The following is a 22085-nucleotide window of genomic DNA, read 5'->3' as shown; positions in this document are numbered from 1 at the left end:
AGCCTAAAATCACAAGAGGGTTAGAGGGACAGACACAAGAGTGAAGCAACAAGGGTCTTCCTCCAAAGTCTGCACTGAAAGTCTGGAGTTCAAGAACTGCTCTTGGGTCAGGAAGACAATGATACGGCTGTCCCACACCTGCCTTCCCTCACTTTGAAAGACGAAGGACCCTGGAAGAGTGCTGCAGAGAAACTTTAGAGTTCTATGGTCTTACTTGTCAAAGTGGAAAACAGATCAAAAAGGTCAGGAAGAGTCTTTCTTCCATCTCCCGAATCTCATCTGAAGGCATCTGATTAATGAATCAAATCCTCCTCCAGCATCCTAGCTTCAGAGTTCATTGGAGGTAGGTTTTATCTTTCCAGTGTCTGTCTCGAAAAGGAGAGTAGAAGGAGCAAGGAATTGATGGTGAACCAACATCCCACGGTCTCCACCCCTCTGGGCTCTCTGCTGCCTGCACTGAATGCAGTCTAGTATTCCAAGCTATGTGCAGCTCTGTCACTTCCCACTGTATTTTTCTTAACCCCTTATCTTCCTTTGTCTACAACATTCTGCCACTGATTGATGCTAGATATGTATTTGTTGAATGCATGAATCAACAAGGGAGTCCACTCCTGACCCACTTCTTTGCTTCCCCTCTGGCCATAACCTCAGCAGGAGTGACCTGGTCCAACTTCCACTACCTGCTCAAATCCTGCTCTTTCTCCGAGGCAAGGCCCAGCCAAATCTCCCCTCCTTAGAGCATCTTCTAAAGTCCCCTTGGAACTCTCCCTGTTGCCTTCCAGTTCCTTGTTGCCCTTTGTGCCTGCATCTTAAAACTTATCACTACCTACCCACGATGAGGTTGGGTGTAGCTACATGAGGCATGCATTTTTACCTGCCATTTTTGTCAACTTCTGGGAAGCAGTGACGGTTTACTTTGCTGGTGTTTCTCCCCTCCCCCATCCTTATGGTAGGCTCACTTCCCCACTTCCTCCTCCTCTTCTCCAGACAGGGACACCACAATTTTTTTCTTGTAAGGATATGCATTTCCTTCACCTTTTATTTTCCTGTAATTGCAGTTGAAATTTCATAATGTATAGATGTTGTTAAATCTTTTGTCGCTGCTTCTCTCCTGTCCTTACCCCTGCGAAGAACCTCACATGCTATTTTTTTCCCCTCTACTAACACATGACAATAAATGAACCTATAGGACACCTCATTATCGCTCAGAAGCCATAGTTTACTCGAGTTCACTCTTGGTGTTGTACGTTCTGAGTTTGGACAAATTTCTAAAGGCATATATCTACCATTGTAGCATGGATCAAAGTAGTTTCATGTGCCCCTAAAATTCCTCTGTGCTCTACCTGTTCATCCCTCCCTCTTCTCTGACTTCTGGCAACCACTGCTCTTTATATTGCCCCCACAATTTGTCCTTTTTTAGAATTTCCTATTGTTGGTATCATACAACATATAACCTTTTCAGACTGAGATTTTTTTTTATTTGGTGATATAAATTTAAGGCTCCCATGTGTCTTTTAATGGCTTAATAGCCCATATCTTTTCAGTGCCAAATAATATCCTGTTGTCTGGATGCACCACATTTTATTTATGCCTCCCCTACTTAAGGACATATTGGTTACTTCCAAGTTTTGGCAATTATGAATAGAGTTGCTGTAAATGTTCACGTGCGGGGTTTTGTGGACTTAAGTTTTCAGCTCAGTTTAGGTAAATATCAAGGAGCATGATTGCTAAACCATATGGTAAAAGTAAGTTTAGCTTTGTAAGAAACTGCCAAACTGTCTTCCAGAGTGTCTGTGCCATTTTGCATTTCTCCCAGCAATGCAGATTTATTTTTGTTAGAAGTTCAAAGGACTTCTTAAAAATTCATAAAAGGAAAAATCTGTCCCTACAAAGGTGGAAAGTGTTCAGTGTATGACCTAGTTTCATTTCACCAAAATATAAGCATGTCACCGTCCTTTAAAATGCTCGATCTGCCTTTCCCTCTTATCTCAAATGATAGACCTGGAAATGGGTTGCAGAGAAATGAGGGGAATTCGATAGCAGTGGCAAATGGGACAGTCACCTCTGTGGCACTCATGTAGCCCATTCTTGGTTTTCTGCTTGTGGGTCAGCAATGCTGGAGGAATGGGGGAAGCAGATATTCTTTTGCCCCGCCCCCCCAGGTGATTTGGCCAGGTTCCTGCAATTGTTTGGATCGGCTTCTTTTCTGGTTTGGATTTAGCAGGCAAAGGAAGAGTATTGTTTAGATACTAACATTTGGCAGCTGTATGCAGAGGGGTTTCTAATTCTTCAGATGCATTATAGCTACTTTTCTATGAAGTAGGATCAATGATAGAGGAAATGGGATGATCTTGAGGCTGGGGCAAGCCACTGGGCTGCCCAACAATATCCACGGCCATCAGGAGCCCCACTCTTTACACTGAAATTCTGCATTCAGGAAGATGGGGCTCTTTTCCCTCCAAACTGAAATGCTGGCAAAATTTCTCCAAGAAGTCCTTTCAGCCAGAGAGAATCAATATCCTTTCCTCCACCAGGCAATTCAAAGCAGAAAGTATGTTTGTAATGCTTTATTATCCCCAAGGTGCCTCAATTAGAGGGGTTAGCATTAAAAACCAGGAGTTTCAGAGGATGAACCCTTATAAATTAATGCCTGTGGTGTTTTATAATAAATCTTGAGAAGAAGGAAGATTTTTGTATTTAAGATTTTAAAAATGAGTTAATTAGAAATCAGCTCAGAGAGTGTGGTTTTTTTTTCCCCCCTCTCTTTCTTGTTTTTTTCCTTAGTTCTATGAGCCAAGGGTTTTTCATTTTGGGCCAATCATCTTCAAAACAACTCCATAAATATACACTGAGCATTCACAGGTGCCAGGCATCATAATATGCTGTTTGGAAAGGTAAGATTCTTTCCCATCCCTCAGAAGACACTGAGTCTAGTAAGAGTCTGATACACGGGGAAGCTTTGTATTTTTATAACCATTTATTTAAGTGCTTCAGGAAGAGTTGTTTCTAGGGCTATGAAGATGAATAAAAACTCAGACTGGAACTTCCCTGAAGGAAGTGCATAATCAGATGGTTATGATACTGGGTTATCAGTGCCAAAGCTTGGAGATGGTTAGCTCTATTGGGATATAAGGAGGGTGTGTCAGCCAGTGCTTCAAAACGGAAGGGGATGCTTGAGTTGGTCCTTAGAGAATGAAGAAGAATTCATAAGCGGGGTGGGATACAGGGGAAAAGCCTATGCTGATCCCTGAAGTTTTAAGCAGCTTGGTGAGTTCTGGAACTCTTGAGTTTGAGGACATGGATGGGTGAGAGGATGCACGTGGGGATGATAGTGGGAGGCAAACTCGGAGAACAGTCTTGGGGCTCTCGAGATAGGGGAAGAATCACTCTTCATCCTGCAGAGTCCCTGTAGGAGAAAGCAAGATGCTGTTTTCATTTTAAACCCCCATCCTCCCAGGGAACAGTGCTACGGGTGGATAAGACAGGAAGGCTTGAGGCAGGGAGGCTACTTCTGACACTGTCACATTAACCCTGGAAGAACTGGCAGCTAGACTGGGACAGTGGCAGTGCAGTGAGGATGGAAGGAAGAAAGGAGCGTTCAGGAAGTGACCTGGGCAGGGTGGGGTGAAGTAAGATAGCACTGAGGTTTCCCGCTGTCCTATAAAGTGACTGGAACAGTTGCCCATGTAAGGGTTCAACAAATGTCATTTTCCTTGGGCAATAGAGCATGTGATGATGCATTAAAATAGAAAAAAAAAATCCAGAGGAAGAGTAGGTTTGGGAGACAAAGATGGGGTCATGGGTCTGTGGTGTTTATCTCTTTAAAAAAAATCAGTCTAACTGTTTCCTGTTAATGACAAATAAATGCATATGCCTGTTTGGTAGCTGGGCATGTGATGGCTAATTGAAAATACTCTAATTGAAATGACCACTGGAAAGTAACCTTCATACATTATACAGGATTGCTACGGTTATTTATTTATTAGGCCTCCTATAAGGCTGGGCTAATCAGAAACAGGGATGGTGTGGTCAGGCTCTAGAGGATTTTGTGTATCTTGCCGTTGAGACAGCTCCCTGCGAGGAACGAGAAATCGCTTAAATTCCTGGCCTCTCTGAAATCATTTGTTCTAGTCAATGCTTCAGAGATCAAGGACCTTATATAAATTTCTTCCCAGGATAGGGTCGACCAGAGCAATTTTAGCATAAAATTAGAAAAGGAAAATGTGAAATAAGGATCCAGTGAACTTTCTGATTTATTAAGTAAATAAAATTTAACATTTGTGCTCAGTACTTCAGTTCCAGTTACATAGGTGAGGATTCCTATTGCCATTCTCAGTCATTTCTGTTTCTATGGGGGCAGGAGTTGGCATGTTATTTGTGGATTCCCTTTGTCCTTTGATAGCATTTTAATGTCTATTGGTGAGGGTTACCCATTATTAAATAGTTATACAAACTTGAACATTGTGATACTGACTTCTAAGATTACATTCCCATTCAACAAAGATAATCGGAACTTTCTATAGGTGCAGTTGTACAAACATTGGTCATGCTGTATGTATTATGTGCAGGACACTATTTTAAGGCTCTGAGGACCCAGGGAGGAACATAAAGTCCTTTCTCAAGTGGAACATACATTGTAAAAGATAGACATTAAATAAGCAATCATATAAATAAGGTGATTAGAAATAGAGAAAAATGAAAAGGGTAAAATGCTAGAAAAATGACTGGTGGGGGACTAGGATTGTGGCTCAGTGGTAGAGCGCTCGCCTAGCACGGGCAGGGCCCGGGTTCCATCCTCAGCACCACATAAAAATAAAGGTATTGTGTTGTGTCCATCTACACCTAAAAAATAAAATATTAAATAAAAAAAAAAAGAAAATGACTGGTGGAATCAGAGAAAACTTTGGGTTGAGGGAACACATGTAGATCTGGGGAAAAGGATTCCCAGGCAAACTCATACACGGATCCTGGGGTGGAAATGAGCTTGAAACAAGTTCAACATATAGAAGGAGGCAAGGGTTAGGGCACATATAGATAGGGTGGAGTTAGGCAGAAATGGCTACCTTTTTCTAACCATTCATGGTCTTCTTATTGGACGTGTGTGTGTGTATGTGTGTGTGTGTGTGTGTGTGTGTGTGTAAATATAAATATGTAACAACATGGTGAGGTAGGCATTATTATTCCCACTTCATAAATGAAGGACTTGGGTCTCAGAGGCCAGGTCTACGTAGCCAGGAGGCAACAGAGTTAGGCTCTGAGTCAGGGCCATCAGAGACTTTCCATTTCACCCCAACTTCAGACCAGCAGGACTGAAATAGGCATTGGAAATAACTTAAGTGCTGAGTCATTGGCCTCCTGGGCCGACTTCCATAGGATATCTGTCTAAACACATTTTGCAGTGGCTTTGATGGGGTATAAGCAGCAAGAACAATTTTAAAGCAGTGATAAGAGTAACAATAGTTTTGCTCACCACCAAATACTTGTGTAGTTGGTAAAATACTTTACCATTCAGTACCTCATCTGTAGCTCAGAAGAGTCCTCAAGTAAGCTGGACACATTGTATTCTCATATAGGCTGAGACATGACCAGGGCTGGGACTTGGCTTTTCTGATTCTAATTCAAGGCCCTTTAAACCACAGAAGCTCCTATTTGAAGGAGGAGGTATAAATAGTTACTAAACTTAATAGTTCTGCAAAATTCCCGGAAAACATGTTTAGACTTTCTTCAAAGTGCTTTTGACTGTAAAAAATGAGGCATAAGAGATGTGTTCATTCTTCATGTACTCACTGAACTTCTATTGTGTGGTAAGACACTGGAAATATCAAAGAAGCCCAATTATATAGGTTAAGAGGCACTAATTTAGTACAGTATATTCATTATTTGCATTTGACAATACAAAAGTAGAAAAAAATGCTATAGAAATACATAGAAGAAGTGATTAAATCACTTTGAGGCATTCTGTGCTTTACCAAGAAGATGTCACTGAACTGGGCCTTGAAGGATGAATAGTAGAGTTTCTCCAGGGAGAGAAGCAAGAAAGGTTATTCTAGGAAAAACAGATTACCATGATCAAAGATATAATGTCTGTGGGGAATCATGAGTAATCAGTGTAATGAGGGCATGGGCTATAGAGGAAGTAATGGTGGGAAATCACACTGGAAACCTAACATCAGATTGCAGAAGGCCCTGAGTGTCCGCTGGAGATGTGTTTGGTTTCACGTTCCAGGTTTGTTAGTAAGGGAATGACATGGGTGCCTTAGCTCTGTTTTAGAAAGAAAATGCTAATGTCAAGAGGAGGGTTAGCTTAGAACATGGGAAGGGTTAGAAGTCACTGTAATAGTTTAAGAGAAAACATGGAGCTCTGAATTGATTGTAATCCCTAGTAAGGGTGGAAAAGAAATGAGCAGGTTACATTGATGAGATTTAAGGACTAATTGGACGTGAGGACACCTCAGTAGAATTTTAGCTGTATGCATTAGCTTTCTCATATTTGCATTCTCTCTCTCTCTCTCCTCTCCTTTCCTCCCCTCCCCAACCTCCTTATTTTGACTTTCCAAGTCAGCCTATTTTTCCATAACTCTTTAGGTCAGACATTGATTTATTTTTCTATATTCTAAAAAAAAAAAAAAGGAGAGAGATCATAGGACTGTGATCTTATGGATTCTTTCTGTATGATGTGATCTTTGACTATCCCATAGGATTCTTCTGGCTTAGGAATGCTGAGTGCAAACAAATTTTCAAGGACTTGGATGCTAAGATTATATTTATGTGCCTCAGATACCTATTATGTATTTGGAAATGTTGTTGCATATTTGAAAACCTGCCTACTAAGCACTTTGGGAAATTATTCTCAGCCAGTGAGTGACCTCTGGTAGGGAAATATTAGCAGTTAAACCTATTCTGTCTTCATTTTAAGCCTCCCTCTGAAGACTGAAGGACAATTTTGAAATTAGATGTTTGTGTCAATCATACTTTTCTGGAATATTCTTTCCTTCTACTTCTACTATTTTAGTAATTGAGGATGAATCATCCTGGCTTTAAAATGTAATTTGTGCCGTCAGATTTGAGAAAAATTATCCAACAAAACCAAATTATTTTTTTTTAAATTATAAGCACCAATAATTCATTTCTTTGCATAAAATAAAATGAATTTTTTCTTTTGCTTTAACTTGTACTGTCTCATTCCTTCTTCATGCAAATTTATGTGACAGAGTGGGAAGAGTCCTTAAGTAGTCTCATATATTTAGTCAGAAAACATTTTGGAGACCCCTCCCATGAAGCATTCCCAGGAAATTCTGGTTGCTCCTATACGGGAGTTGCCACTTGGGCCATCTCCTCCCTGAGTTTCGAGTGCTCGCGTCCTAGGAATGCATATATCAGAGAGAGAGAGAGAGAGAGAGAGAGAGAGAGAGAGAGAGAGAGAGAGAGAGAGAGGGAGAGAGAGATAGAGATAGATATGAAGCCACACAATACAGTCTGGTATAATGGGCTCAGTAAGCATTAGTCCCTTTAGATACTGGCTTAGGGAAGTTAGATGAAAGGCTTTTTGTTATGCAGATTATAACTTAGTTTTCAAAACCATTAACTAGCAGAATGTTATCTAAAATTCTTCAATTCCCATGCCTCCTTTAACAGATGCTCACATAAAAAATGGAATTATATGGCCATTTAGTTTGTGGTGTTTTAGGGAATAGGGATGCTTTCATTATTTTTCCTCAGGCTGGTTACAGAAGGTAGAAACTGGCTTGTATGAACTGTGCCTACCTGGTGTTGGAAGCCCGATCTTGAAGAATCCTTATCTTTCAGACTTTATAGGGCTCTATTAGCAAGCTTCTTGCATGCAAATTTCCTGAAAAAGCTTTATCTTTTTTAAACAAATGACACATATAGGTACATTAAATTGTGCTGCTGTAGAATTTTAGCCACATTCTCTTGTCCAGTCAAATGGCCATCCAACAAAATAATTTTTGAGAACCTATTATATGTTAAGTGCTGGTGCTTGACCAGTGAGCAAGACACAGTCCATGATATCATCCCAAGTTTAATTAACTTGGGTAAGTATTTTGTACATTCTAAAAATTAATTGATGTTTGTCACTGTCTGAACATGAGGCATTTCTATCATTTCTTGAGGAGGGAGGAATAGAGAAGTGACCAAACTTTAAAAATTAATTGCATTTGTGTAAGTGACTAGAATATCGATTTTCATTGACTTATTATATAAATGTGCAATTATTTAATCCCCTAGGTGATTTGTATTTCTGCTGTATTATCCTTTTCATGCTTCATTACCATCCTGTATATTCAAAGTATTGAACCTGATTCATAAACAGTATTAATCTCAATTAATTTAGGAGCTTTAAGTAATATTCCCTTTAAATATATTCTTTGATATGCTGCCCATATTTTTACAGTGGCAAGGAGCTGTTGGAGCTGATAAAAACAAACATCAGTTAAAGAACCTCACATGTTAATTCGATTTAAAAAGTATTTGTACATTTATATTTCCCAAGTGGATTTGGTAATAACAGTAAATACCTTATTAGGCTAATTCAGAGCTTTGAGGCTGAAGTCCAACCTCATAAGGCTTGGTTTTATCTGGAGGACATTTAAAAGTAGAACATTTTCTGTCTTGGCAAGGATCATAGTGTTGAAATTTTAAAAAGAGGATTTAAATTTGTCCATGAGACTATAAACTTCTTGAAGAAAGGGATTCATGTCTGTACCTGGTCATGGAGTTGACGGTCTTGACTTGTGCGCCCATTTGAGATGAAACGAGATGAGTGACAAACAGAATTTGAGGGTCTCGGGTTTTCCTTATTTACTGTATGTACATAGGATGACCCTGGCAAACCATCCTCTCTTCCTCATTTAAGAAATTTCATTTCATTATGTTCATCTTTGGTGTGGAACATTTTTATGGCCTCCTGCTGTGACTCATTCTGATGCTGAGTTAGATGCTTCTTTGGAACCCAGCCCTCTTTTAAGCTGTGGTATTCAGGCTCCTCAACACTAGTGTGCCTGATGGGAGGGAATCATATCACAATGTCCCACCAAAGTCCAACTTCTAGGTTCAAAACAGAGATCTAAAATTAGAAACCCTGTGCCATGTAAGTCACCTGAAACAAGACAAAACAAAACATGGCGGGGGGGGGGGGATCTGTCTTCCTAGCAACTCTCGACGGGCACAAAGGAGTTGTCTTTTCTAACAAAGGTAAGGTGAATGATGATCTCCCCAAGTTAAAAAGTTCTGAAGTTTCACTGTGGAGTCCAATTAAACTGGCATTTAATTCCAGAAACCTCTGTCTGATCTAATTTAGTCATCACAACCAAATACAAATTAAGTACCAAGTTTATGGGTTCAATGGAGAATGGAGAAGAAAGCAAATAGGAAAAGTTTTCAATTGTCCGTGCATCCTTCATTTACCACTAAGGAATTTGCTCTTTTCTGTCAGAGTAACTCAGAGTTTCTCAAACATCAGTGTTCTTATGAATTATTATCATAATTCAGCCGAAACACTATTGTCTGTCTTATGGGTGATTTAAGAGACCTCAAAGGGAGAGATCAATTATCCTTAGAAACTCACCTCTAACAATACTTCTGTACATGTACTACACAGGAAAATTAATGAAGACTGACAGTCCAATTCTTCAAGAGACCCTTAACCCTTGTCTGATTAAATTTCTTTTATGAATTAGAAAGCTCTGTCCTGGTCATATTAACCTGCACTTTGGGCACAAAGAAGCCCGGGTCCAAAGTGCCATTATTGTGTTCACAGTGACCTCCCGGAGGCATGCCAGTGTCTGCTCATTGAGATGCTATTAGATATCATTTAGGGTGAGCTTCAAATCTGGTTTATTGCAGAGAATCTATGGGATGCTTTGGAAACTTCCTGAGTGGCTTGTGTGACTGTGGGGCTTTGGGAGTTGGCAAATACAAGCAAATATTAACAGTAACTGGGTAAAGGGTAAGATGCCAATCCTGCCAAACTTCTGTTCGAGGCAGGGGGCTGTCCTGTCACTCGGAGGACCGGCTGTCGTCTGCTGCTCTCTTGTCACACTGACAGGGCCCCCTGGCTGGACTGATTGGTCACTGGCAATAACTGATATGGAATACTGATGTTCTCTCCGGCAGTAGTTCCTTCCACTCCAAAGAGGCTTCCACCCTTCTTCTCCCCTCCCTGAGCCCAGCCTGGTGCCTTCCACCCCCACCCCACATACCGCCCCTGCGCCCCAGGGGAGGACCAGTCCTGGGCGTGATGCTCGCTCTGAGACCGTGGTGAAATTCACCAGGCTGTTTTCACTCTGGCTTGCTCTCCGGAGAGTCCTGTTCCAGACTTCTCAGGGTTTTTACATCACAAACAACTGCATGCGGGTCTGAGGGGAGGCTGAAAAGGAGTTGTGTGCGGTGGTTTGGTCGCCTCTCATCACTTTGCCGGCCTCTGTTCCTGGTGGATTTCTTTCTGCGGAAGACACTGAGGAGGGCTCTGCTCTCCTTCTGTTGACTCTATTTTTATGGTAAGTGCTTGCCTTGAATGAGCCGCTCTGCTGCAGTGAACTGATCCGTTCTCTTCGCAGCTAAGCTTAGTGACCTTCCTTCTGCATTTCTTCTGTTCTTATGAATCTGGAAGGATCTGGCTGACTGAAATGCCTGGGGTCATTTGTCTGGGTTGTCTGTCTTTTTATTTTTTTTTTCCATCAACCTGAGCTCTTCGGCTGCGATGGAAACATAAGTGCTCTCTCTTTGTCCTTGAAGCAGCAGCCGGGGAAATGTGTTCGTGATGGTAAACTGCAGCAGTGTGTAGGGAGTCTGTGGAGGATGACTGACAAATTTGGGCAGGATGAATCCTCAGCGTGCTGAGGGGCACTGCTGTCAGATCTGCAGGGGCCGGGGGTGACCTGCCACACTGCAAACTCTTCCATCTTGCTGGGTGAAGAAGAAAACACACGTGTGAGTTATGTCGGAGTTGGCTGTGGGCAGCCGGGCTAGCTGCTCTGCCTTTGGGTCCAGAATGGATGGCCTTGTATCTTGTGGGGTTTACAACTTGGGCAGGAACATTTGCAGTGAGAGAGGACTCCTGCACCCTCGAGAAGGCGTAGATTGCATGACCTCATTGCTTCCTTCCCTTCTGAGTCTCAGGGAACCCAGTTCTGCACGCGGTAGTTCGCAGTCTCTTCAGAGGGTGGTAGGGTGGCGATGAGCAGAACATTTTTTGAGTTGACAATAGAGTTTTACCATCCTGCTGGGAGATAAAATGCTTTAAAATCATCAGAATGGTTAGACTTTTCTAAGAGAAAATAAGCAGGTTTCCAATGAAGAACATGTGCGTGGCAGGCTGTTGATTGCAGGGCAGTACTCTTGGAATAGTGTTCTAATTTTCCACCTCGTCTCCAGAGGTTGGCTGCAAAGAGCACCTCAACTTCAAATCTATTACGGGCTGCCTCTTGGAGCCCAGAGGAAACTAAGAAAATTTCAGTTTCACCTTGTTGAACTTGTGCATTGCAGGAGTCTTTCTTGACTGGCAGGTTTTACTTTTACTTTTCTTTTTTTTTTTTTTTTTGTTTTGTGTTGCTTGCAGCTGTGTTGAATTATTTTGGTCAAAGCAGCATCCTAAAGAAAATGCTTTGAAGTTGCGATTCTGTTTAGTCCTTTTCAAGTCTTGGACTGGAGATGTTTTTTTTTTTTATTTGATTTTATGTGGATTTTGAAATACTGATCCCTTTCCCTCTGGGAAGGATTGCCATCCAGGCAATTCAGTCTCTGACTTGTGATTTGTGTGATGAACGATGGGGGGAATTCAGGGTGAAATTTTTGGCCTTTCTCCCTTCTCATTGGGAGTTTGGAATGCAAAGTTCTGAAACTGTCTTGCTTGTTCTCACCGCTTTTATTTCCACAGTCTGTGTGGAGTTTTCTTAAAATAGTGGTGATGACATCAGGCATATGCTTTTATCCTGTTCCCTGGGTCCTAAGTAGATATATTTGGTGTTTTGTTTTTGTGGTGAAAGGTTAAAGTATAAAAGCACACAGTAAAGTAGAAAGCCAGAATTTGTAGATGTTTACATGATTGACATGAAACCCCAGTTCAAGAGTAAAATCAGCAAATAGGTTAATAATAATAATAATAATAAAAGATTCTTCTTGCAGACTGCAGTCTGTGAATCCTTAAATAATGTTTGAAATACTTTCATCATTGTTTGAATTATCCGTTCTGATATCTGTTCTTTCCTGCACTCAATCGGGGTTTGCAGCAGTATTGTGATATGACTGGCAGACTTCTCTGCTTCCTCTGATTATTCTTTAATGTTTAGTTGTTTACTTTCATTCTTAATGATGTTTTTTTAACTTTGCTTAATTTTTCCTCTCCATTTGAAAGAATTTTGTCTGATGCCTGGCAACTCAACTTGAGGTATTCATCAAGATGGGAAGTTGGGTGTCATGGAAATAGACTCCATATTTCACGGCAATCTTAGATGCATTTAGATTTCATTTAATTAGTAGCAACAATAGCTTTGAAAGAAAAATTCCTTAGGCTTTCTTTATTTTGCTAAACAAATTGTTTACCTTATGAAATCAGAATTGTATATACATAAATGTGTGTATATATATACACACATACATGAATAGATAGACATGTATATATAAGCATATGTACAAATGTGATGTTTGTTTACTTTTGACTCTTACGTATGCATATTTTTAATAATATGCTCATTTAGAGAATAGAAGAAAAATTCCTGAGATATTGCCTAGCATTTTGTAGCTAGCTTTTTTTTTTTTTTTTATGATAAGGATTTCCCCATCCCACTTCCAGATAATGCCTTGGGGAATTTCTTTGAATTAGGAGAGTGCATTCTTCAGCATTTCCTTGTCTCACAGCATGCTGTTATGTTAATTCCTTTGCAGGGTCTCTGAAGGCAGCATAGAAAACTACTGCAGGAAAAATTGATAAAAGCAATGCTGAGTGGAGCCTGTAGCCTCTTGGTGTGAGGAAGTCACTGCAACGGTTTTATTTTGTGTGTGTTTATTTTGCTGCTGTCCTTGCAATTGATTTTGCCTGCAACCCTAGCAAACTGAATTTATTTGAAATGGATCTAGAAACCTTAGATTGGTGTAGATGCAGGTATTCATTTTTCGCACTCTTTAATTACAGCTACAATCAAAACTGTGCTTTGACTGTTTCTTTTGCTGATATTTTAATGTGAAACCTGCAGCTTGTATTATGAATCAATCATCTCCATTTTTCATCCTCTGCTTTCTGTCTTCCCCACTTCTGCTGTGTATATGTGAACAAGCGTACATGTGCACAGTGAGAATTGTGTGATGATTAATGAAGAGTTGGTTACAGCTTCTACTTTAGTAACTGAACTGCAAATGTTCAAACTATAATCATGTAACTGAACGAAGAAATTGCCCCTATTAATATAAATATAACCTCTTGCTTCTGCAGATATTCTTGTCATTGAAACTATTTTCCATAGTTGATTACCAGGACCAGAAATAGAATCAGTTTTGCATTTTAATTAATGACATTCTAGATCTGTCTAGGTTGGACTGCCCTCAAAGCTTGACATGTTTACTGTCTAAAAGGTCTTTGTGTAAAGGCGGGGGGGGGGAGGGGGGGTTGGGTTGGGTTATAGATGATACAAAGTAAAATCGTTTGATTACATGATACAGCCTTCCTTTGCAACTGCATGAATCACATCATTAGGAAGTTGGCTGAATTTTTCCTATTGCTTTTTCCAATATAATTAAGTCAATATATTCCCTTTTACCATCTCTCTATGAGCCCCTTTATAGAGTGAAAAGAGTAATGTACAACTCCCACGTAAAGCTTCTTACAGGGAGGCCTGTTCTTTAGCAGAGATTCTAAACCACTTCTAACACCAGCTATGGTGATCTACTTTGAAAGGAACTTGCTATTCACTTGGCAACTCAGACAGATTGTATAAAACAGGAGAAATGCCTCATGAGCTGTGTTGAATCCTGCATTTTTGATCTCCCTACTGAATTCATTTAGGAGTTTAGTCACTAGATCAGCCTCGTAGGAGAAAACCATGTCCTCAGTAGCAAAATCATCTATCCAGGCTGTCATAAATGTTTATGTTGCAAGTTTTACCTCCTGGGTGGTGGAGGGAGATGGCAGAACTTTGGAGGAGCACCAAATCACAGCCCTAAAATAATGTAAGACGAAAGGGGAAATTTTTTTTTTCACTATATTTAGCATTTAATTCTTTCAGTCAGGCTGTGGCCTCTTAAGTCTGAATATCCAAGAAATTGTTAAAAACACATCATGACAGGTCTTGTGAACCTTTTCTCTAATAGAAATCTTTGACCCCCTCTTCGGCATCTGCTGGGTGACCTTTTGGCATGTGTGAGCCAGCAGCCATTCTGTGGATAACAGACATACTGTAATTCAGCAGGAATTCCGTTTTTCCTGTTGATCCCCCACTGGGGACCTCCTGTGAGTGTTGAAGAGGGACTGAGTGTCAGAAACCAGCAGAGACCACAGCCAATCAATGCAGGAATATCTTCAGGACCCCTAGGATTCCAGTCTAGACCCTGCCACTGACTGGCTCTATGCCCTAAGTTCTGTATCTGCTACTTTAGGTTTGGGCCAGATGATCTCAGAAGGCTTTAGTTTTTCACAGTGAAACATTGTGAAATGTTCCTGTATCTCTCTCTAATACCAGATGGATGGTCACTTCGGAGACAAATGACCCATATTTGATCTTTCTAGAGGGGGTAGAGTGTCCCTTCCTCTGGCTGTATCAATCCCCCCAGAACTCTGACATGATGAATCATTAGAGTTACTTAGGAAAGTGAGATAATGTCAAACCTTCACGAACGTGGCTTATGGCTTTCTGCTTACCATGGACATTTTGAAATGTCTCTTGTCATCAAAAGGGACTTTGAGGAGCATCTTACCAACCCTCTTACTTTATAGAAGTGAAGGAATGTGAGTGACTTCCTCGGGGTCTGCGATCTGCTTAGCACCTGGGCAAGATGGATTGAGTGCAAGGTGCATTTAACCAGAACTGTGCCCTACTCCCCATGTGGGCCCCTTCTACGAGACTCAGCTGACACTACCGTGTCATTCATTGCTCACAAAACTGCTTTGTGGCATCTAACTCACTGGTGTCCATTATGCCTGGGTTCATTTCATGCAGATGACGTGACTGTACCAGTCAGAGTGAGTCACATCGAGCAAATGTTTATGGAAATTTGTTCATGCTTGTGTGGTAATGCACTTTTTTTTTTTTTTTTACTTTGAAATTCTGCTTTTCTTAGGAACACATCAAAAATTTTACAAACACCGTCCTTAGCTTTCCTCTGTTTGCACTTAAACAATTTAAATGATTATTTCTGTTTTGTAAAGCAGGTGATGTTTTTGGATCAATTCTTTCATACATTCTTTAATTTACCTGATACATTTTGAGTGCCTACTGTGTCCACTCTGAGGTCAAGCTTTAGGGAACCATCAGAGCCAGATGTGACCATCACTCCCGTGGAGCGGAGTCTACTTAGGCTTCATGGCATTTACTGTCTTTTGATTCCCAGCCATGTTTGGGTTATTCTTTCACACAATTTCTCAGAGAATCCATTTGGAAAATCATTTGCTTGGGCGATTTTGCCTGTGGTTTTCACATAGAGAAGTTATTTTCATAAAAAGGTACCTTTTCTGTTATTGCAACACGTGTCTTCCAGTTTTCCAAAACATCTTTAGCTTCTGATTTTGTTCCCTCACTGAACAAAAGAGATTAATTAGCTAAACTTGTTCATACTGTTGCTGCAAATTTGCAAAATGACATTTTCATTTTTTAGTAAAACTAACTTATTCCTTGGAATCTCAAATTGACAGTCTGGTTGACACAACTAATTGCAGGTTAAAGACCAAACCCCTTGGCCTTGCACAGTAGGCCCATCATAATGTACAGCTCTTGCTTCCTTGTTCTGAAGCCCCCGTGGAAGAATGTCCTACAAATATGGTAGCCATTTGCAGTGCTTAGAAATACACAGAGCTCTTACTTACCTCAGTGCCTTTGCACACACTGTGTCCTCTCTAGAGGCTAAACTTTCAAGGCAAGTTCAGATATCATCTCCCTCAAAGGTTTTAAACATCCTTACTAACCCCTACTCCCCAAAACTGAGCTAGGTAGACCATTTCTGTCCTCTTGTATCCCTCAGGACAAAGATTTCATAGGACTTTACAGACTATAATATAATTACTTCTCTTCTCCCAAATAGACTCTTTGTTCCTTGAAGGCAGAGACTATACTTTCATCTCGCTACCCCAAGGCCTGGTTCAGTGATGACAGTATAATAGATAACCAGTAATCCTGAACAAAGGGTGGGGAATCACCATCTAAAACACATGTAGTGCTAGTGTTGGAAACTGGGGTGCTATGTGGAGAACTTAATTTTTCAAATCCATGAATTATAGGATAAAGAGATTGGCAGATATCCTGATGTCATCCATTAGAAATTCTAAGCTAAACTCCAGAAAATGTCTCTGGCCCTGAATGAATTTTAATAAAGTAAACAACACAAAATTTTAAGTGCCTTCTATAAGCAAAACACTGTTTTAGGTCCCGAGCAAAGAGAGATGTAAAAGACAAAACAAACTAAACTAAAGCTCCACATAATCCTTGTCTTCCCAAAGACCACAAACCAGTAAGGATCAGTCCCCTTGTGTAAATGACCCAGTTACAAGGCAGACTATTATAAATAGCAAGCCTAGGAGGCTTTAGACTTGCAGATGTGGCCAAAGGTGGAGAGGGCAATCCAGAGAGAGGGGCTGGCAGGAGCGACAATCTAAAGATCTGATGGATGCATCAATAAAGAGGTGACTTTGGAGCAGGGGGGCAGAAAGGGAAGAGGTGGGAAATTCAGGGGAAGACAAGAAATCTTTGGGTGGGAGAGATAGGAAAGGTGTCAGAAGATCTAAGGCTGTTTATTAGTGTTGAAATTTGAGGGATAATTAATAGAGTCTGGAAGAAAGCCAAATGGAAATCTGTTTAGAATCTCTCCTTAAGTTTAATTAAATCAGACGTCTTTATTCATCTGGGAAGGACACAACTCATAAGATGTTTGTTTCTCACCAATCTCTTGTATTCCTGAGGGTCCACCTTGACATTCAAAGTCATCACAAGGAAATGGAGCCAGGAAACCTAACCTACATCAAGCACTTTAGACCTGGAGAGAATGCAAGACTTCTTCTGTTCACTGAGGTGCCTGTGAACAAACTGTCCATCATGGGAAGAAACCCAGGGGTCCTTTGTTGCTTATTCCTCATTACTTAGTTCTGTGTCTTTTTCTTTGGCAATTGATTTTGTGATATTTGCAAGGAGTACAATTGTTTTGTGAACCTCTGGAATCTGTGTGCTTAAGCTAGTTTCATGGAAGTGAAAAAGTAGCTTAGACAATTCTGCTTCCAACAGATGCAGTCCATTTCCAAAGGATGAGCTCTGCTGTGTCTCTTTGTTCTTTTTTTGTTTTCCCCAGAAGAACAAGCAAACCTATTTGTAGGGAAGGGCAAGTTGATAGGTTCGTACACTTCAGAATTATTAGATCAGATCAGATGGCTCGCCACCTTGAAGTTAACGTAAAAAGATTTTGAAATATTTGGAGGAATATCTGTAAATATCTTGGCCAGTCCATGAAAGCCAGTAAAGTTTGCTCCTAGAATAAGAGATGGTGAGATAGAAAAGAAGCTTCATTCATTCATTCATTCATTCATTCACACCCACTCCACAAGTATTTATTGAACACTTAGTATGCTCCAGGCACAAGAAACAGCGGTCAATCAGTCCACATCCTGCTAGCCTTCAGGTAGGACTAGCAGAAGGAAACAGACGAGAGCCTGAGGAAATACAAATCTTGTTAGATTTTGTTAGGTGAAAATAGATAAAGGACGTTTTTGTTCTTTCCTTCATATCCAGCTTTCTTTGGGTTTATGTAACATATACACTGTGTTTACATTATTTTATCTCCATTTTTCTCTCTGACGTACTGTTCTAATATTTGCTTTCTGACCACTGGTTTGGTCAGCTTGTGTTGCTGTGACCAAAAGATCCAATAAGAACAACTTAGAGGAAGGGAAGTTGATTTGGGGCTCATGGTCTCAGAGGTCTCAGTCCATAGACAGCCTACTCCATGGCTCTGGGCCTAAGGGGAGGGAGCACATCATGGTGGAAGACTCCAGGGGAGGAAAAGCACTCTGCTCATGGTAGAGTGAGGAGGCAGAGAGAAGAGGAGAGGAAGGGATCACAAGGAAGATGTCCCCTTCCTTGACTCACCTCCTCCGGCCATGGTCCACCTGCCTACAGTCACCACCCACTCAGTCCATTCAACCCAGAATGGGCCCAGCAGGTTACATCTCTCGTAATTCGATCATTTTATTTCAGAATATTCCTGCATTAACAGGAGTTGAGGGGGACACCTCACACCCAAACCATAATGATCAGAAACTTGAGGGGTTTTCTCCTACATAAATGTACCTGTTGAACAGTTTGAGTGCTGTGAACAAAAGTTATCATCAGGCATATAGTTCTTGAATTGGTTTAAAGCAAAAGCGCTGTGGACATAAAAGCTCACGAATTTTTCTCAAGGGTTAAGTTGTTAGATTTCAATGAAGGACACAGGATAGAAATGGATCTCACTTGAGTCTGAGAGAAACAGATTGGAGTGTTCTGCTGGGAGAACTGGGGAGCTTTTGAGTGTGGGTAGCTGCAGCCCTGGGAAGAGTAATGGGCACAGCTCATTTGGAGAGGGAGGAGTAGGGAACTACAAAGTGACCCTACAGGAAACTGGCAAGGAATTTCTGTTTGGGAGGAAAAGAGGGATGGAGGATAAAACCACTGAGATATACGTATAAATATATATATTTTCTGGTTCTAGGGATTGAACCCAGGGTGCTTAACCCCTGAGGCCACATCCCCAGCCCTTTTTATGTTTTCTTTTGAGACAGGGTCTCACTGAGTTGCTTAGCACCTTGCTATTGCTGAGGCAGGCTTTGTACTCAACGATCCTCCTGCCTCAGCCTCCTGAGGCGCTGGGATTACAGGTGAGCACAACAACAAAATGTGTGTGTGTTAATGAGTGACCTCTACAAAACCAGGTTCTGTCCAGTGTAGAACTTCTGTGTGAGTTGATTAATGGAAATGATGCCTTGAAACAAAAAAAGTAGTATTTATGGGTTTCCAGAAATTCTCACTCCATATTCTACATGATCTTTAACTCAGCACCAGGGTTCCATTCTGCTCCAAGCAAGCTTTCAGTCAATATTTCTACCTTGTTTCTTAAAAAAATTAGGATTAAAGAAAAATATCTCCTGGTGGTAGATAGTCCAGGCTTGGGGCAGATAATTTGTTCCCATTCCGGTTGTGCCACGTACTTACCTTTGGGCCTTTGGCAAGTTGCTTCATTTCTTTGTGCATTATTTATCCTAAATTATAGGAAGGGGAGTAACTAATAATCCTTCCTTCATGGTTGTTACAAATGATAGATTGGGTAATACCTGGACAGTGTTGGCAAGATGGTTAATTACTTAAACACTGTGAACTCACTGTCATTCTTGTCTCTCTAGGGTTCAGTGTTTGGAGAAGTGTTCTTATGGAGAGATGTGTGTACTTTTCAGCTTGGCAGAATGTCACTTAACAATGATAAGCACACTTTCTTCTCCCTGTTGGTGCCTAATGATTTTGTGAAGCTCTTTGGAGAAATCTAGCAAAGTTGTTTGTTTGTTTGTTTGTTTGCTATCAGTCCCTTAGGCACTTACTGCGATTTGGAATTTACTTAGATTGTCTTTCAAGTGTGTATCTCAGGGATGCACTGGGCAATGGAGCGGAGGACGGTGTGGTCACGGGATCCCTTGCAGGCAGGAAAAGAGAAAAGTGAGGTGAAGGAGAAAAAGAGCAAGACAGTGGCAAATATGATGGATTCTTTTTTCTCTGCTGATATTCCAGAGGCATAGGAATGGCTGCTCCTATGGTGTCTTGTGGTCTCCACAGGCTCCTGCTGCCACGGCCCTTGCAGTTCCTGGAGAGAATAGCCAAGGAGCTGGGACTGGTGTAGATAGAGGCTGGGGATGGGGAAGAGCGTTAGGTGCCCATAAGCTTGTAGGGAAGGAAGGCCTGGGTCACAGGGAGAGCGAGTTCAAAAATGTTGACAGCTCTGACTGTATCGCCTTCCACTGAGGTTCGTCCCAGCAGCCAGGCACAAGAGTGTCCCTTTCCTCACACTTAAGCCTGGAGCAAACATTTTGATCTTGGCCAATTTACTGGGTCACAGTAGCATCTCATAGTTTCATTTGCACATCCTCTCCTGTGTTAGGTCTGCATTTTCCTTTTCTGTGAACTAACTCTTTGTTCTTGCCCTTGGTAGACTCACTTTTCAAAAATTTAGTTTGGGTGGATCATCTTGATTTTTAGGAGCTCTTTCTAGGCTAAAGAATTCACACTTCCTTATAGTGATTTTCCACCAAAGATTTCCCTTAATTTTGTCATTTTTTGGGAGGGATGGGGTGGATGCTGGGGATTAAACCCAGGGCCTTGTGCATGTGAGGCAAGCACTCTACCAACTGAGCTGTATCCCCAGCCCAGCATTTGTCTTTGATATTATTTATAGTATTCAAAGCATAAGAGAAATTTAAAGATTTTATGTAATTAAAGTTCCGTGTTTCTTCTGTAGTTTCTGGATTTTGCATAGTAATGAGAAAAGCCTAAGCTACTCTGAGATCATAAAATTCATTCTTTTACATTTCCTTTTGTATTTTTTTTTTGGGGGGGGGCGTACTGGGGATTGAACTCAGGGACACTTGACCACTGAGCCACATCTCCAGCCTTATTTTGTATTTTATTTAGAGACAGGGTCTCACTGAGTTGCTTAGCACCTCGCTTTTGCTGAGGCTGGCTTTGAACTCATGATCCTCCTGTCTCAGCCTCCTGAGCTGCTGGGATTAGAGGGGTGTGCCACTGAACCCAGCTCCTTTTGTATTTTTATGATTTAAATTTTATATGAATATAATTATATTTGTCTGATTCATCATACATGTTTTGGTTTAGTAATGAAAGAGCCTTAATTTTATTTTTCTCCAATAACTACTCAGTTCTCCCCAACATTTCTTGAATAATTTATCTTTACCTTGTTCTATGGTAATTCTTGAAGAAAACTTATGTTACTTGAAAACTAGTTATAAACTAGCTACTAGTTACTAGAAAACTAATTGGTTACTTGGATCAGAGTGGAGGTGAGTGGAAGGGTAATATTAGCATCACTTGTTAAATGTCTAAATGAAGTCTTTTTGGAGAGTCGTTGTCTTGTTGGATAGTTCCATACTTTATTAATTCCTCTAATTTTGTTTCTTTATATACATGGTGTGGCTAGTTTCCCTTTATTGCCCTTTTTGGTTGCAGAATATCCCTGGATCTTCTTACATGCTTATTTTTTGTAGGAAATTTAGATATTGTCTAGTTATAAAAGTAAAATCATATTCTGGGGGAAAGGTTAAGTTAAACATATAGCTTAATCTCAGAAGAATTCTTTATAATATTCAACCAGTTGGTCCCCATTGGTTCTCATTTATTCAAATCTTTTATGAATTTCTGTAGTGTTTTTAAAATATTTTTTCATATATATCTTTCATAGTCTTTTTCTTTAGATTAATTATTTGCTATGATTTATGACAGGTACTGGCTAAGTCTTTCCATATCTCCAGGAGTATTCAGGCAATGAGAGTGTTTTCTAGACACTGTAGAATAAAGTCCCTGGAGGTTGTACTTTACAGTAAAAAAATCTCAGGATTTGCCTATATGGTTGTGATTGACTCATTTTTTCTTTTATTTCTCATTTAAAAACCCATATTTTGAATTGGTGATCGAATTACAGAAACATATCTGTTTAAATTTGCAACTGAATATCACTAATATTTTTTTGCATTCCCAAACTCAGAGCATCAACTCTTGTAGAGTGTTCTACTATCATTGTCTCATATTAATTCATTTATAAGGAAGTACTTAATGAGCACTTACTATAAACCAAACATTAGGAATATGAAGAACAGTAAAACAAAGTCCCTTTCATTAAGA

At 40.5% G+C, this 22085-nt stretch overlaps 1 protein-coding gene across 5 annotated transcripts in view; it reads left to right on the top strand.

The window, feature by feature from the left end:
• Positions 1-22085, top strand: part of Ano4 (anoctamin 4) — a 384018-nt gene that overhangs the window by 71431 nt on the left and 290502 nt on the right. Inside the window, exon 1 of one of the 5 annotated variants that reach the window (XM_040279417.2) lies at positions 10083-10517. The exons of 3 other annotated variants lie outside the window; for them this stretch is intronic. The gene's annotated coding sequence lies outside the window, so the exon portion shown is untranslated. Of the gene's footprint in view, positions 1-10082; positions 10518-10578; positions 10951-22085 lie in introns of those variants that run through there. One more of the 5 variants, XM_040279419.2, reaches the window with a different exon arrangement.

Source organism: Ictidomys tridecemlineatus, chromosome 6 (assembly GCF_052094955.1).
Source record: "Ictidomys tridecemlineatus isolate mIctTri1 chromosome 6, mIctTri1.hap1, whole genome shotgun sequence".
Lineage (NCBI taxonomy): Eukaryota > Metazoa > Chordata > Mammalia > Rodentia > Sciuridae > Ictidomys > Ictidomys tridecemlineatus.
This window is presented reverse-complemented; position numbering and strand designations above follow the sequence as displayed.